This window comes from Pseudophryne corroboree, chromosome 9, assembly GCF_028390025.1.
Source record: "Pseudophryne corroboree isolate aPseCor3 chromosome 9, aPseCor3.hap2, whole genome shotgun sequence".
Classification (NCBI taxonomy): Eukaryota; Metazoa; Chordata; class Amphibia; order Anura; family Myobatrachidae; genus Pseudophryne; species Pseudophryne corroboree.
In genome coordinates this window covers 264,577,513-264,590,160 of record NC_086452.1, presented here as the reverse complement: position 1 = coordinate 264,590,160, position 12,648 = coordinate 264,577,513, and the positions used below count along the sequence as shown (strand labels likewise).

The 12,648-nt window shown below is 46.8% G+C and overlaps 1 protein-coding gene and 1 long non-coding RNA gene across 6 annotated transcripts in view; one reads left to right on the top strand and one right to left on the bottom strand.

The window, feature by feature from the left end:
• The window catches only part of ATF6 (activating transcription factor 6), a 568,366-nt gene that overhangs the window by 291,820 nt on the left and 263,898 nt on the right, over positions 1-12,648 (top strand). The gene's annotated exons all lie outside the window — the stretch shown is intronic.
• Positions 8,962-12,648, bottom strand: part of LOC134957987 (uncharacterized) — a 197,425-nt gene continuing 193,738 nt past the window's right edge. The window contains exon 3 of the long non-coding RNA XR_010186825.1: positions 8,962-9,138. This is a non-coding gene — a long non-coding RNA (uncharacterized LOC134957987). The remainder of the gene's footprint in view (positions 9,139-12,648) is intronic.

Here is a 12,648-nt window from a genome sequence, read left to right as displayed (position 1 = left end):
AACTGGATAATGCAGACATGAAGAGATAACTGTAAGGATTTGCAATGGAGTTTTGAGAGTTAACTGAGAGACTGTGATGAATTATCCTTGTTATGACAACATAGCAAATATAAACAAGCTTTGATGCTGAACTGCAGATTGTGTTTAACTGGTTAATGCAGACATGGAGAATTAACTAAGAATTGGCAATGGAGTTTTGAGAGTTAACTGAGAGACAGTGATGAATTATCCTTGTAATGACAACATAGCAAATAAAAGTACTGAATTGGGTTACTTGCGGGTTCCGGAGATCACTGTGAAACTGTAGTAGAAGACAAGGTGATGAATGGGTTAAATGCAGAGTTGAACAAACGAACAGCTGAGAGAAACGGAATCCTCCAGACTTTGAATGATAGGCAGACTGACAAGGTAACCTCATGCAGGACACTGGGAATCCAACTATTTCCAATAGGAGTGCAATTAACTGACAGCACAGCGGAGAGCCGGTGGATCTTTCAGCAGTGAAGGCTGCAGACGGACCTCTGGGAACGGAGGCGATATCTGGACCACGGGAATCACACAGGAATGCACGGAGAGAGCTCAGAGCTAGAGCACAGCGTTGATACAACAAAGCACTGGCCCAGAGTAACATAATCCCAGCCTACTTAAAGGCAGCACAAGCACGGGATTGGTTTACACCTGCCCACAGGTGTTTTCACAAGTGCTCTGTATTAGCTATTTGGTCTCCAACATGGCCACCTCCTATACAGCAGACACACCGCAGTGCCTTAGGCCATTTGGTCCCCGCACTCACAGTTCCCAGACTCTGCATTACCTGTGCCATTGATCACGCCGTGTCCCCACACGGGCGCACAGCACCGCAAGCAACCGCACTGGCAATGGATGAACCCCAGAACCCGCAAAGGTGAGAGACCGGTTCGTGACAAGCTGCAGGTGTGGCCCAGAGACCCACTATTGCTTGTGCATGGATCACTAGGGCCATTGCAAAATGGTCAGGTAACCTAATTGATGATTTGGTGTCTCTACACATGGGTGAGATCGTTTTGCTCCTGCAACATATACTAGACTCTGCAAATTTTATGGTGTAGGCCATGAATGAAATAGGCCTGCTCAACGCACGCGTCACGGCCATGGCAGTGTCAGCATGAAGAGGCTTATGGATACGCCAGTGGACTGTGGACGCGTATTCCAGGAAAGGCGTGGAGAGCCTACCTTTCACAGGTGAGCCTTTGTTTGTAGATGAACTGGATACGTGGATATCCAAGTCTACTGCGGGTAAGTCTGCATATCTTCCTTCCGCAGCACCCCCAGCTAGGAAGTGCTCCTCTGCTCCAAAGTTGTAGTCCTTTCGGACAGCCAAATTTAAAAATACATCCTGTGGTTCCTCTACAGTCTTCAGAGGTGCTGGAGGTAATCCCAGAAACCGGCAACTGCAGGTTCACAGGAGCGGAGCTCAGGTTCTGCTTCTTCAAAGCCTTCAGCATGACGGTGTAACTTCATGGCTATATCCCTGGGTCAAAAATTATTGCCCAGGGTTACAGACTGGAGTTTCAAGAACTCCCACCTCACAGATTCTTCAAGTCAGGCTTACCAGCTTCTAAGGAAGCAAGTATAATCCTACAAGAGGCAATTCAAAAGCTGGTACCGACCCAGGTCATTGTCCCAGTTCTACATCAGCTACAAAACAGGGGTTGCTATTCCAACCTGTTTGTGGTTCCGAAACCAGACGGTTCGGTAAGGCCCATTTTAAATCATAAATCACTGAACCCGCACTTCCGGGTTTGCTAATTCAAGATGGATTCTCTGAGAGCGGTAATCTCAGGTCTGGAGGAGGGGGAATTCCTGGTGTCTTTGGATATCAAGGATGCATCCCTTCATATTCCGATCTGGATGCCTCATCAGACTTCTCTATGGTTTGCTTTACAGGACTTTCACTACCAGTTCTAGGCCCTGCCATTTGGCCTTTCTAAAGCACTGAGGGTGTTCACAAGGTCATGGCAGAAATTATGCTTCTCCGCCAACAGGGAGTGAACATAATTCTGTTCCTGGACGATCTGCTGATAAAAGCACCATCCAGGGAGAGGTTGTTGGACAGCATTGCCCTCTCATCCCGACTACTCCAGGATCACGGGTGGATTCTGAACCTACCAAAATCCCACCTGGAACCTATATGGATGCTTCTATTCTTGGGGATGATACTGGATACGGAGGAACAGAAGGTATTCCTTCCGTTGGAAAAGGCATTGGTAATCCAGTCAATGGTGCGGGATGTTCTAAAACCAACCCGGATATCGGTGCATCTATGCATTTACCTTCTGGGGAAGATGGTAGCCTCTTACGAGGCTCTGCAGTATGGAAGGTTTCGCGTAAGGCCATTCCAGCTGGATCTGTTGGACAAATGGTTCGGATCGCATCTTCACATGCACCAGAGGATACGTCTGTCGCCCTAAGTCAGGATTTCTCTTCGGTGGTGGCTTCAGACTTCTCACCTGACCGAGGGTCGAAGGTTCGGGATTCAAAATTGGATTCTGCTAACCATAGACGCAAGCCTCAGAGGTTGGGGAGCAGTCACCTAGGGGAAACAGCTCCAAGGAAAATGGTCAAGTCAGGAAACCATCCTTCCGATCAACGTTCTGGAGCTAAGGGCCATATACAACGCCCTTCTACAGGCATCACATCTTCTTCAAGATCACGCCATTCAAGTTCAGTCGGACAATGTGACAGCAGTAACGTACATAAACTGACAGGCCGGAACGAAGAGCAGAGCAGCCATCAGAGGTAACAAGAATTCTTCTCGGGGCAGAAATACACACTGTGGCGTTGTCGGCAATCTTCATTCCGGGAGTAGACAACTGGGAAGGAGACTTCCTCAGCAGACACAACCTCCACCCAGGAGAGTGGACTCTTCACCCGGAAGTGTTTGGGTGCTTAATACATCGGTGGGGGATTCCACAGATTTACATGATGACCTCTCGTCTAAACAAGAAGCTCAGGTAGCATTGTTCCAAGTCAAGGGACCCACAAGCAGTGGCGGTGGACGCTCTGGCAACCCCATGGGGCTACCAGATGATTTATGTGTTTCCACCTCTTCCATTGATCCCAAAGGTTCTCAAAAGAATAAAAAGGGAAAAGGTTCAAGTAATTCTCATTGCCCCGGACTGGCTAAGATGGGCTTGGTACGCAGATCTACTGGAACTGCTCCTGGAGGATCCATGGCCTCTACCTCTTCGAGAGGGTCTCCTGCAATAGGGGCCGGGGGCCGTTCGTCTATCAAGACTTACCACGGCTATGTTTGACGGCATGGAGGTTGAGCGTCAGATTCTAGCTCGGAAAGAGATCCCGGACAAGGTTATTCCGACTTTGATCCATGCCAGAAAGGGGGTAATGTCTATGCATTACCACCGTATTCGGAAACCATACGTCTCTTGGTGTGAGAACAGGAAATTTCCTGCGGTGGAATTTTCAATTGGGACGTTTTCTGCTTTTTCTGCAGTCAGGTGTGGATGTGGGCCTATGTCTGGGCTCCTTGAAGGTCCAGATTTCGGCCTTATCCATTTTCTTCCAGAAACAATTGACTTCTCTCCCTGCGGTTCAGACGTTCTTGAGGGGTTTTCTGCATATCCAACCGCCCTTTGTGCTTCCCACGGCACCTTGGGATCTCAACGTGGTGTTGCAGTTCCTCCAATCAGAATGGTTTGAGCCCTTACAGGAGGTGGACGTAAAGTTTCTTACATGAAAGACACTGTTTGCCTTGGCTTCAGCCAGGCATGTGTCGGAACTGGGGGCGTTGTCTCACAAGAGCCCCTATTTGATATTTCATGAGGATAGACCTGAACTCGGAACTCGTCAGCAATTTCTCCCAATGGTGGTGTCTGCTTTTCATATCAACCAACATATTGTGGTTACCGACACCTCCTCTACCTCCAAGTCCTTGGATGTTGTGAGGACTTTGAAGATTTATGTGAAACGGACAGCTCGTCATAGGAAATCAGACTTGCTGTTTGTTCTCTATGATCCCAATAAGATTGGGTGTCCTGCTTCAAAGCAGTCTATTGCTCACTGGATCATGCTTACTATCCAGCATGCTTATTCTACGGCAGGTTTGCCGGTTCCAAATTTCTGTACAGGCCCACTCTACTAGGTCAGTTGGTTCTTCCTGGACGGCTGCCCAGGGTGTCTCGGCTTTACAGCTCTGTCGAGCAGCTACTTGGTCAGGTTCGAACACGTTTGCTATGTTCTGCAAGTTCGATACTTTGGCCTCTGATGACCTTCTGTTTGGTCAATCAGTTCTGCAGGAACCTCAGCACTCTCCCACATGGGTTTGGGAGCTTTAGTACATACCCATGGTACTAATGTGGACCCCAGTATCCTCTAGAATGTAAGAGAAAATAGGATTTTAATTACCTACCGGTAAATCCTTTTCTCGTAGTCTGTAGAGGATACTTGGGCGCCCGCCCAGTGCTTTGTGTTTCCTGCACTGTTTCTTTAAGTATTGTTGTTGGTTCAGCTGTTCCTGTTCAAGTTTTGGTTAGCTTGGCTTTCCACTGTTTCTGTTACATCCTTCCTCAGGATGTGTCCGTCTCCTCGGGCACAGTCTCTGAACTGAGTCTGGTAGGAGGGGCATAGAGGGAGGAGACAGTGCATACTATTGATTTCTTAAAGTGCCTAAGGCTCCTAGTGGACTCGTCTATACCAATGGTACTAATGTGGACCCCAGTATCCTCTACAGACTACGAGAAAAGGATTTACCAGTAGGTAATTAAAATCCTATTCTCTCTAGCATCCATAAGGGATATTGGGGAATCTAGTACAATGGGGGGGAATAGACGGGGTCCAAAGGTGCACTTTAAATTTCTTCATTGGGTGTGCTGGCTCCTACCCTCTATGCCCCCTCCCACAGGCAGTTTAGAAAAAAGTGCCCTCAGGAGAGGGTGCACATCTCTGAGCTTCAGAGAGTTTTCTTCAATTTCTTTTTGTTTGTTATTTTCGGTATTCTGTTTGGGCAACAGCATACCTGCACCGTGGGAGATAGGCGGAGGATGGTCACTGGCCTTACGAGGTGCAGAGGAGCTTCCCCCCTGCAGGACCACTGTCCTGAGGGTTTGTTGTTCAGTGGGGCACTGCGCCTTGGCTGTCACAGCCGCAGCACGCCGCACGCCCCTAACACTGCCTGAAGGTAACATCTGGGGTGAGTACAAACCGGGGGCATGCTAGGGGATTCCCCCAGTTTACTGGGCGCGGCGTACGGGATCCTCATGGGGGGGGGTCCCGCTAAGATCCCCCGTGTAGACTGTCTCACAATCGCTTAGACTAGCACTTGTGATGTTTTTAAGCTGAAAGGAGACTTTGCCAGTATAAATAATAACTATAGCTCCGTCGCCATTGGAGGGGGCAGAGCTAACTCGGAGCGGGACCAGAGGCATTTTGGTGCCTTCCCCTGCTTACTGCAGCCATGGACAGCACACACAGAACTTCCTGACTCCTCAGACACGCTGGATATCTGGTACAGGGTGTAGCAAAGGGGGAAAGCCGCTATTGTACACTATCTGGGTCCTCTAGAGGACAGAATTTATTAGTGTTTACTGTGATAAAGTTAGCTGACCGCCTCACTGGGGCTGTACAGCTAAGGGTGTGCTGGTGTCCTGTGTGTCTCCTCTCACATACAGTAGAGCAGGCTTGCAATATATTACTGTCTGTGTGTATGTGTATGCCATTGTGCTTACTATGAAACGGGTAAACAAAAGCTGTGCAGTGTATGCCACACCAGATTCTCTCCATGATCATCTGATTCTGTTTCATGTGTACAATGCAGCCAATCTTCACAAATCCATGATGGGGCCAGGGGAGAGGGTCCAGAGCTCCACTGGCTAGGGTCTCTTAAAACTATGAGATCTGATGTGTCATCCCAGCTCACTGCTAATGTACAGAAAACTCAGCTACTACAACAGGCTGTTGCAGATTTAGCTGCTAGGGCAGATGTTGCTCAGCCCCCCTCTACTCATGCAGTACCACAGAAGCGTGGTTTGCATGCTCTACTGTCGGACACAGATGAGGATATACATGAGGATGGGGAGGACTTGGACCACGTTAGTGGGGATACCGATTCTGCTCTGGGTATTGAACCCCTAATTCTGGCTATACGGGAAGTGTTAAAGCTCCCTCTAGAGGACACTGCGTCACAGCAGTAGTTTTTCTTTACACAAAACTAGCCTAATGTCTCATTCCCTGATTCTGCAGAGTTAGATCACCTATTCAAGTTGCAGCAGGAAAATGGGGAACTCAAAATGTGCGCAAGGCAGCTTTAACTGACAATGATTGTCTAACAGAATGTCACCACACCCCACTAAAACAGAAATTGCAAATAAAGACAATCTCTTACAGTATAAGCGCCCTAATGAATAAAAGAACACATGTAACATATACGTCCCTTATCAGTTGTAGATGTATTGTTTCTTCAATTTCTTAATCGTCAGGAGTTTCAATTGTGATGATTTGATCTCGATATTTGTACAAAAAATTCCCATAGTTGGGATATAGGAAAAAATACAAACATGTCTTGAGGAAGGCTCCTGTTGAGCTGAAATGTGGCACTGTGAAACCTTTTCCAACTCTAAAAGACAACGATTAAGGTATTTTTTTTAATCATCTGCAATTTATGAAGTCCGGACATTTGTATTTGTGCAGATTATGTTCTTAATTATTTTTAAAGAAGCATTTTGTTGATATTTTTATATGGATGTTTGTCGATTTTTTTTGTTTGTATTTTTTCCTATATCCCAACTATGGGAATTTTTTGTACAATAAACTTATAAAAGATATGGATTGAGTAGCACATCCTTTTCTTCTTGTTTTGGGACCATCAAAATATATACTTGGTTCCTGTGTTTGAGACGGGTGTGGATATAAAAAGAAACCCAGATGCGACTGTTTCTACTTTCTTTCCCATGAGTGTGGTACGCATCCTTTACACTGTAACAATAGGGGAAAAGATACCTTTATATACTTGACTCATCTATATTTTTAAGTGAGTTTAGGTATGCTCATCTTTGCATACTATCTGGTGAAGGTTACATGGAGAGGGTGAAGAAGTAAAGAAACCTTTTTACGCACAAATACTTACAGTACCTTGAGTGTGAGTTGGGGAACGCACCTCGTGTAGATCTCTATCTATTCTTCCTTTTATTATGATGGGATAAGGATAGCTTCAAACAATAAAGAGCGTTGTATAAAACTATACCACACAGTGTATGCTTATCTGTTTTCTGTCTTCACATAACAACTGCTGAGAATACCTGACTATACATCTGGTCCTTAAGTCTAAGACGGGTGTGGATTTGAATAAAGAAACCCAGATAGGAACATCTTTGCTTCATTTCTCTTGAGTGTGGTACGCACCATAATTGCTGTAACTATAGAGGAAAAAGATACCTTTATGCATTTGACTTATCTATATCTTTAAATGAGTTTAGGTTTGCATCTCTTTGCATGTTAGCTGGTGAAGGCTCCACAGAAAGGGTGAAGGAATACAAAGAAACCTTTATGCGCACGAATACTCTCCCTTAGTGTGAGTCTGGGGTACGCACCTCATACAGACCATTTTTTCTGGTGTTCTTTCCACTCCTGTTGGGATAAGGACTGTTTTTGAATATAAAAGATGACTATACAAAACAATATTACACATTGGATGTTTATTTTCTTGTTTTCACTTAAAAATATCGAGATCAAATCATCACAATTGAAACTCCTGACGATTAAGAAATTGAAGAAACAATACAGATGTAGCCACCTTTATCTTGAGTGGCTGAGGTGTTTGTCCCGATCGAGCATACGCAGCGTACTGGGGCGTAGGGAGGCGCGCCTAGTCACAGAGAGGCGTATCTAATCGCACGGAGACAGACGTTTGGCGTTACCTTTACGTGTAATACCTGCGATCATCCACCAGATGTCGCTTTTTACAATCACCACTGCGCATGCGTGTGGGCTCCCATAAAATACAATACTGAAATACTGTATAGTAAGGACTACTTTACTAGTGCGTCTCGTTACGCTGCATACAGTATGTACAGAGTCTCATTACGCTGCATTATTTAATACAGTATATACAGTACAGACGCAAATAGTACAGCATACAGTATATGGTCCATTTACAGTACTTTAGGAATATGTAAGCGTCCAAATCCCGCAGACAAAGCAACATAAAACCAGTAGTGTACACTGATGCAAATGGACGTGTTAGAAGTGCATTATTGCCTAATGATATTAGGAATATTGTACAGTATGTTAGCATCCTAATCCCGTAGCCATTATGGCTTAATCAAAACTAATGGATTTATTCATCTGTCTGTGGCGAAGTGGTGGTGTTCCGCTTCCTATACTCAGAGTCCCGTGTTCGATTCCTAAAGTACTGTACAGTACGAATGCATGTTAGTTTTTTCCAGACACTTTATAATTTTTTTTATTCACATAAACCAGGGCAAAGCTGCAGGAGCGGATGTACTGTTAAGGTTCTATGCACCATATGGTACACATACAATTCTGTAGCAGGGCAGACTCAATCGAAATGGCTACCGCCTGTGACTCCTTGCCCCATGGAGGCCCTCAGCTATGGACGACATAGATTTTGCGGACAACGGGGCAGTGCTGAAGGTGCGTCACAATCCCCTCGCTAACACACAGGGGCGTCGAAGGCTACGGAGCAATGCTGAGGGAGCGTCCCAATCCCCTCGCTAAAATACATAGGGGCGATAGGGATAAGCGAGGTCTATGCACATTACGGTACACCGGACTCGATCGCATAGCACACTGTCAAAATGGCCGCCGCCACTGAACCCCCACCACGTGGCAGGCAGCGCTCGGAGATGGAGTGAGAGATACAGTAGCAGACGTCTTGAAGGCTACGGGGCAATGCTGAAGGAGCGTCACAATCCCCTCGCTAAAATAACAGTACACAGAGGCAATGGATGCTTTGGGCGTGGTTTTAATGAGATATGGTTACGTTTCCGGAGTGACATTCTGGAGATCCGCTCAAGGGCAACAGACGATTCATCTGTGAAAATGACATCATGAAATGTTTCACCACTCTCAATCCATCGTTCAACTCTCTTTTCTTTATCCACATCTCTTATCATGGGTTATATCCTGTGAAGAGCCAAAAATAATGAATCATATACAGTAATGAAAGAGATTACTGTATATACAGTAGACTGTGCAGTATACTGTATTATATACCTACTGTATACATTAACTGTACATTACAGTATATACAGAGTAATATATATATATATATATATATATATATATATACATACATACATACATACATACATACATACACAAACACAGTATACAGTATGTAATCATCACAATAAGCCGGCAATGCTTCATTGCTGTCTCTGAGTGCCTATACAGTAGGTATCTCTACAACTGATAAGGGATGTATATGTTACATGTGTTCTGTTATTCATTAGGGCGCTTATACTTTTAAGAGATTGTTTTTTTTTTTTTTTTGCAACACCAATTCAAGTTGGCCTGGAAAAATACAGACAAAAGATTTCAAGTGTCAAAAAAGTTTTTGCGCACTTTCCCATTTGCTCCTGAAGGTAGGAAATTTTGGGAGGATCCCCCAGGGGTTGATGTATCTGTCTCTCGACTGTCCAAAAAGGTGGTGCTGCCTGCCCCGGGCTCCTTTACCATTAAGGATCCTGGGGATAGGAAAATAGATGCTACCCGCAGGTATATTTGCGAAGACCGGTCATTGCGGGTTGCTGGATGACCCATGCCATTCATTCATGGGCCACTCAAATTCAGGAGGGCCTCTCCGGGGCTATGCCCATGGTCACTATGGTGACCCTCCTAAAGCACATTCAGGACACTACACACGTTATCTGTGATTCCCTCAAGGAGGAATCCAAACGCATTGTGGAATTCCTCCCCTTTTCAGGGGAATGGCTCTTTGGGGTTGAATTGGATACGTGGATTTCCAAAGTTACACCTGGGAAATGCACGTTTCTCCCCTCTGGGGCCCCGCCGGCGACACGCTTCTACCCGGGGCCATCTGTACAGTCATTTCGGTCTGACAGATTTCGATCTAAGGCCAGAGGTGCCTCCAAAGCAACTAGAGGATCCAGAGGTAAGCCAAGAAAGCCAGCAAGCTCCAGCTCTCAGGAACAGATGACCAGTTCTGCTTCCACTAAGGCCTCAGCATGATGGTGCCCACACACCCTGAGGGGACCTCGAGGTGGGAGCTCGACTGCGTCACTTCATCCCTGTCTGGGAGGCTTCCTGCCAGGATACCTGGGTCAGGGATCTCGTTTCTCAAGGCTACAAGCTGGAGTTAGACAGTGCTCCTCCCCAACAATTTTTCAAATCAAGCTTACCAGCTTTGGAAGATATGCAGGTTACGTTGCAACAGGCCATCCTAAAGTTGGTCCAGTTCCACATCATTGTTCCAGGACCAATACCACAATGAGGCAAGGGTTATTACTCCAACCTGTTTCTGGTACCGAAGCCGGACGGTTCGGTAAGGCCCATCTTGAATCTAAAGTCCTTGAATCCTTACCTGAAGGTGTTCAAGTTCAAAATGGAATCCTTTCGGGCCTGGAAGAATGGGAATTCATGGTTTCCTTGGATATCAGGGACGCCTACCTCCATATTCCGATTTGGCCACTTCATCAGGCGTACCTGAGGTTTGCCCTGTTGGACAATCACTACCAATTCCAGGCACTGCCCTTCGGCCTATCCATAGCTCCGAGGAGATGATGTTTAAGCTCCAGGTTCATGGACGATCTTCTGATCAAAGCAAGATCCAGGGATCTTTTGTTGCTCCATATCGACCACACTGTCCAACTTTTGTCACGCCATGGGTGGATCCTCAACTTACAGAAGTCCCACCTTTAGCTGACTCAGCGGCTCCTGTTCCTGGGGATGTTGCTGGATACTGTGGCCCAGAAGGTGTTCCTACCAGAGCACAAGGTGAGAACACTTCAGGAGATGGTCTGCATGGTGCTCCGACCTACTCGAGTGTCGATCCATCTTTGCATAAGATTGTTGGGAAAGATGGTCGCCTCATACGAGGTTCCATGCCAGGACTTTTCAGCTGGATCTACTGAGCAAGTGGTCTGGATCACATCTTCAGATGCACCAGATAATACGGCTGTCGCCTCAAGCCAGGATTTTCCTCCTGTGGTGGCTGCAGTCCTCCAATCTCCTGGAAGGCCGGAGTTTCGGGATCCGGTAATGGATCTTCCTCACAACGGATGCAAGTCTGAGAGGATGGGGAGCTGTCACCCAAGGGGCGCAGTTCCAGGGCAGGTGGTCAGCCCACAAATTCCTCCTTCCGATCAACATTCTGGAACTTCGGGGCGATCCTCAATGCTCTGCTTCAGGCCTCTCCTCTGCACAAGGATCACGCGATCCAAGTACAGTCGGACAACGCCACAGCAGTGGCGTACATCAGTCGACAAGGAGGAACAAAAAGCAGAGCCCGCATGCAAGAGGAGTCAGAAATACTCCTCTGGGCGGAAAGAAATGCAAGAGCAATGTTGGCAATCTTCATTCCGGGTGTTGACAACTGGGAAGCGGATTCCCTGAGTCGTCACGATCTCCACCCGGGAGAGTGGGGTCTCCACCAGCAGGTATTCCAACAGATCGTCCACCAGTGGGGCTGCCCACAGATAGACATGATGGCTTCTCGTCTCAACAAGAAGCTTCATTGGTATTGCTCACAAACCAGGGACCCTCAGGCGAGGGCAGTAGATGCACTGAAGTCGCCTTAGCCTTACAGGCTGGTCTACCTAATTCCTCCGATTCCGTTGCTCCCAAGGGCGCTCAAGCACATCAGACATCAGGGAATCGGAGGGCGTGGTACCCGGATCTTCTTGACATGGTCCGTCGAAGACCCTTGTCCTCTACTTCTCAGAAGAGATCTCCTTCAACAAGGACCGTTTGTCTACCCGGACTTACGTCGACTTCGTTTGCTGGCATGGAGGTTGAGCAGAACATCCTAGCTCACAAGGGCCTTTCCAAGAAGGTTATTGCTACCATGGTTCAGGCCAGGAAACCTGTGACGTCAATACACTATCATATCTGGAGAATATATGTCTCTTGGTGCGAGGAACGCACGTATCTCCCTGCAGAGTTCCACTTGGGACGTTTGTTTCCTGCAGGCTGGTGTGGATAAGGGCTTACGTCTGGGTTCTATTAAGGTCCAGATTTCAGCTCTCTCCATTTTCTTCCAGAAGAAATTGGAAGTGTTGTCAGAAGTTCAGATCTTCTTGCAGGGGATACACCACATACAACCTCCTTTTTTGCTGCCTACGGCAGTTCTGACCTGATCGCTGTGCTGTGAAGAACTGCAGCGAGCGATTAGGTCAGAATGAACCCCTTGGTCTTTTACGAGGACAGAGCGGAGCTCCAGACTAGACAGCAGTTCCTGCCAAAGGTTGTCTCCGTGTTTCACCTCAATCAACCTATTGTGGTTCCGTCCAGTTCTGATACTTCTGCTCCTCCGGAGGCATTAGATGCTGTGCGTGCCTTGAAAATCTATGTCAAGCGAACAGGTCTGATCAGAAAGACTGATTCCTTGTTCGTGCTCTCTGATGCGCCTAAAAAAACTTGTCCTGCTTCGAAGCAGTCCATTGCTCGTTGGAT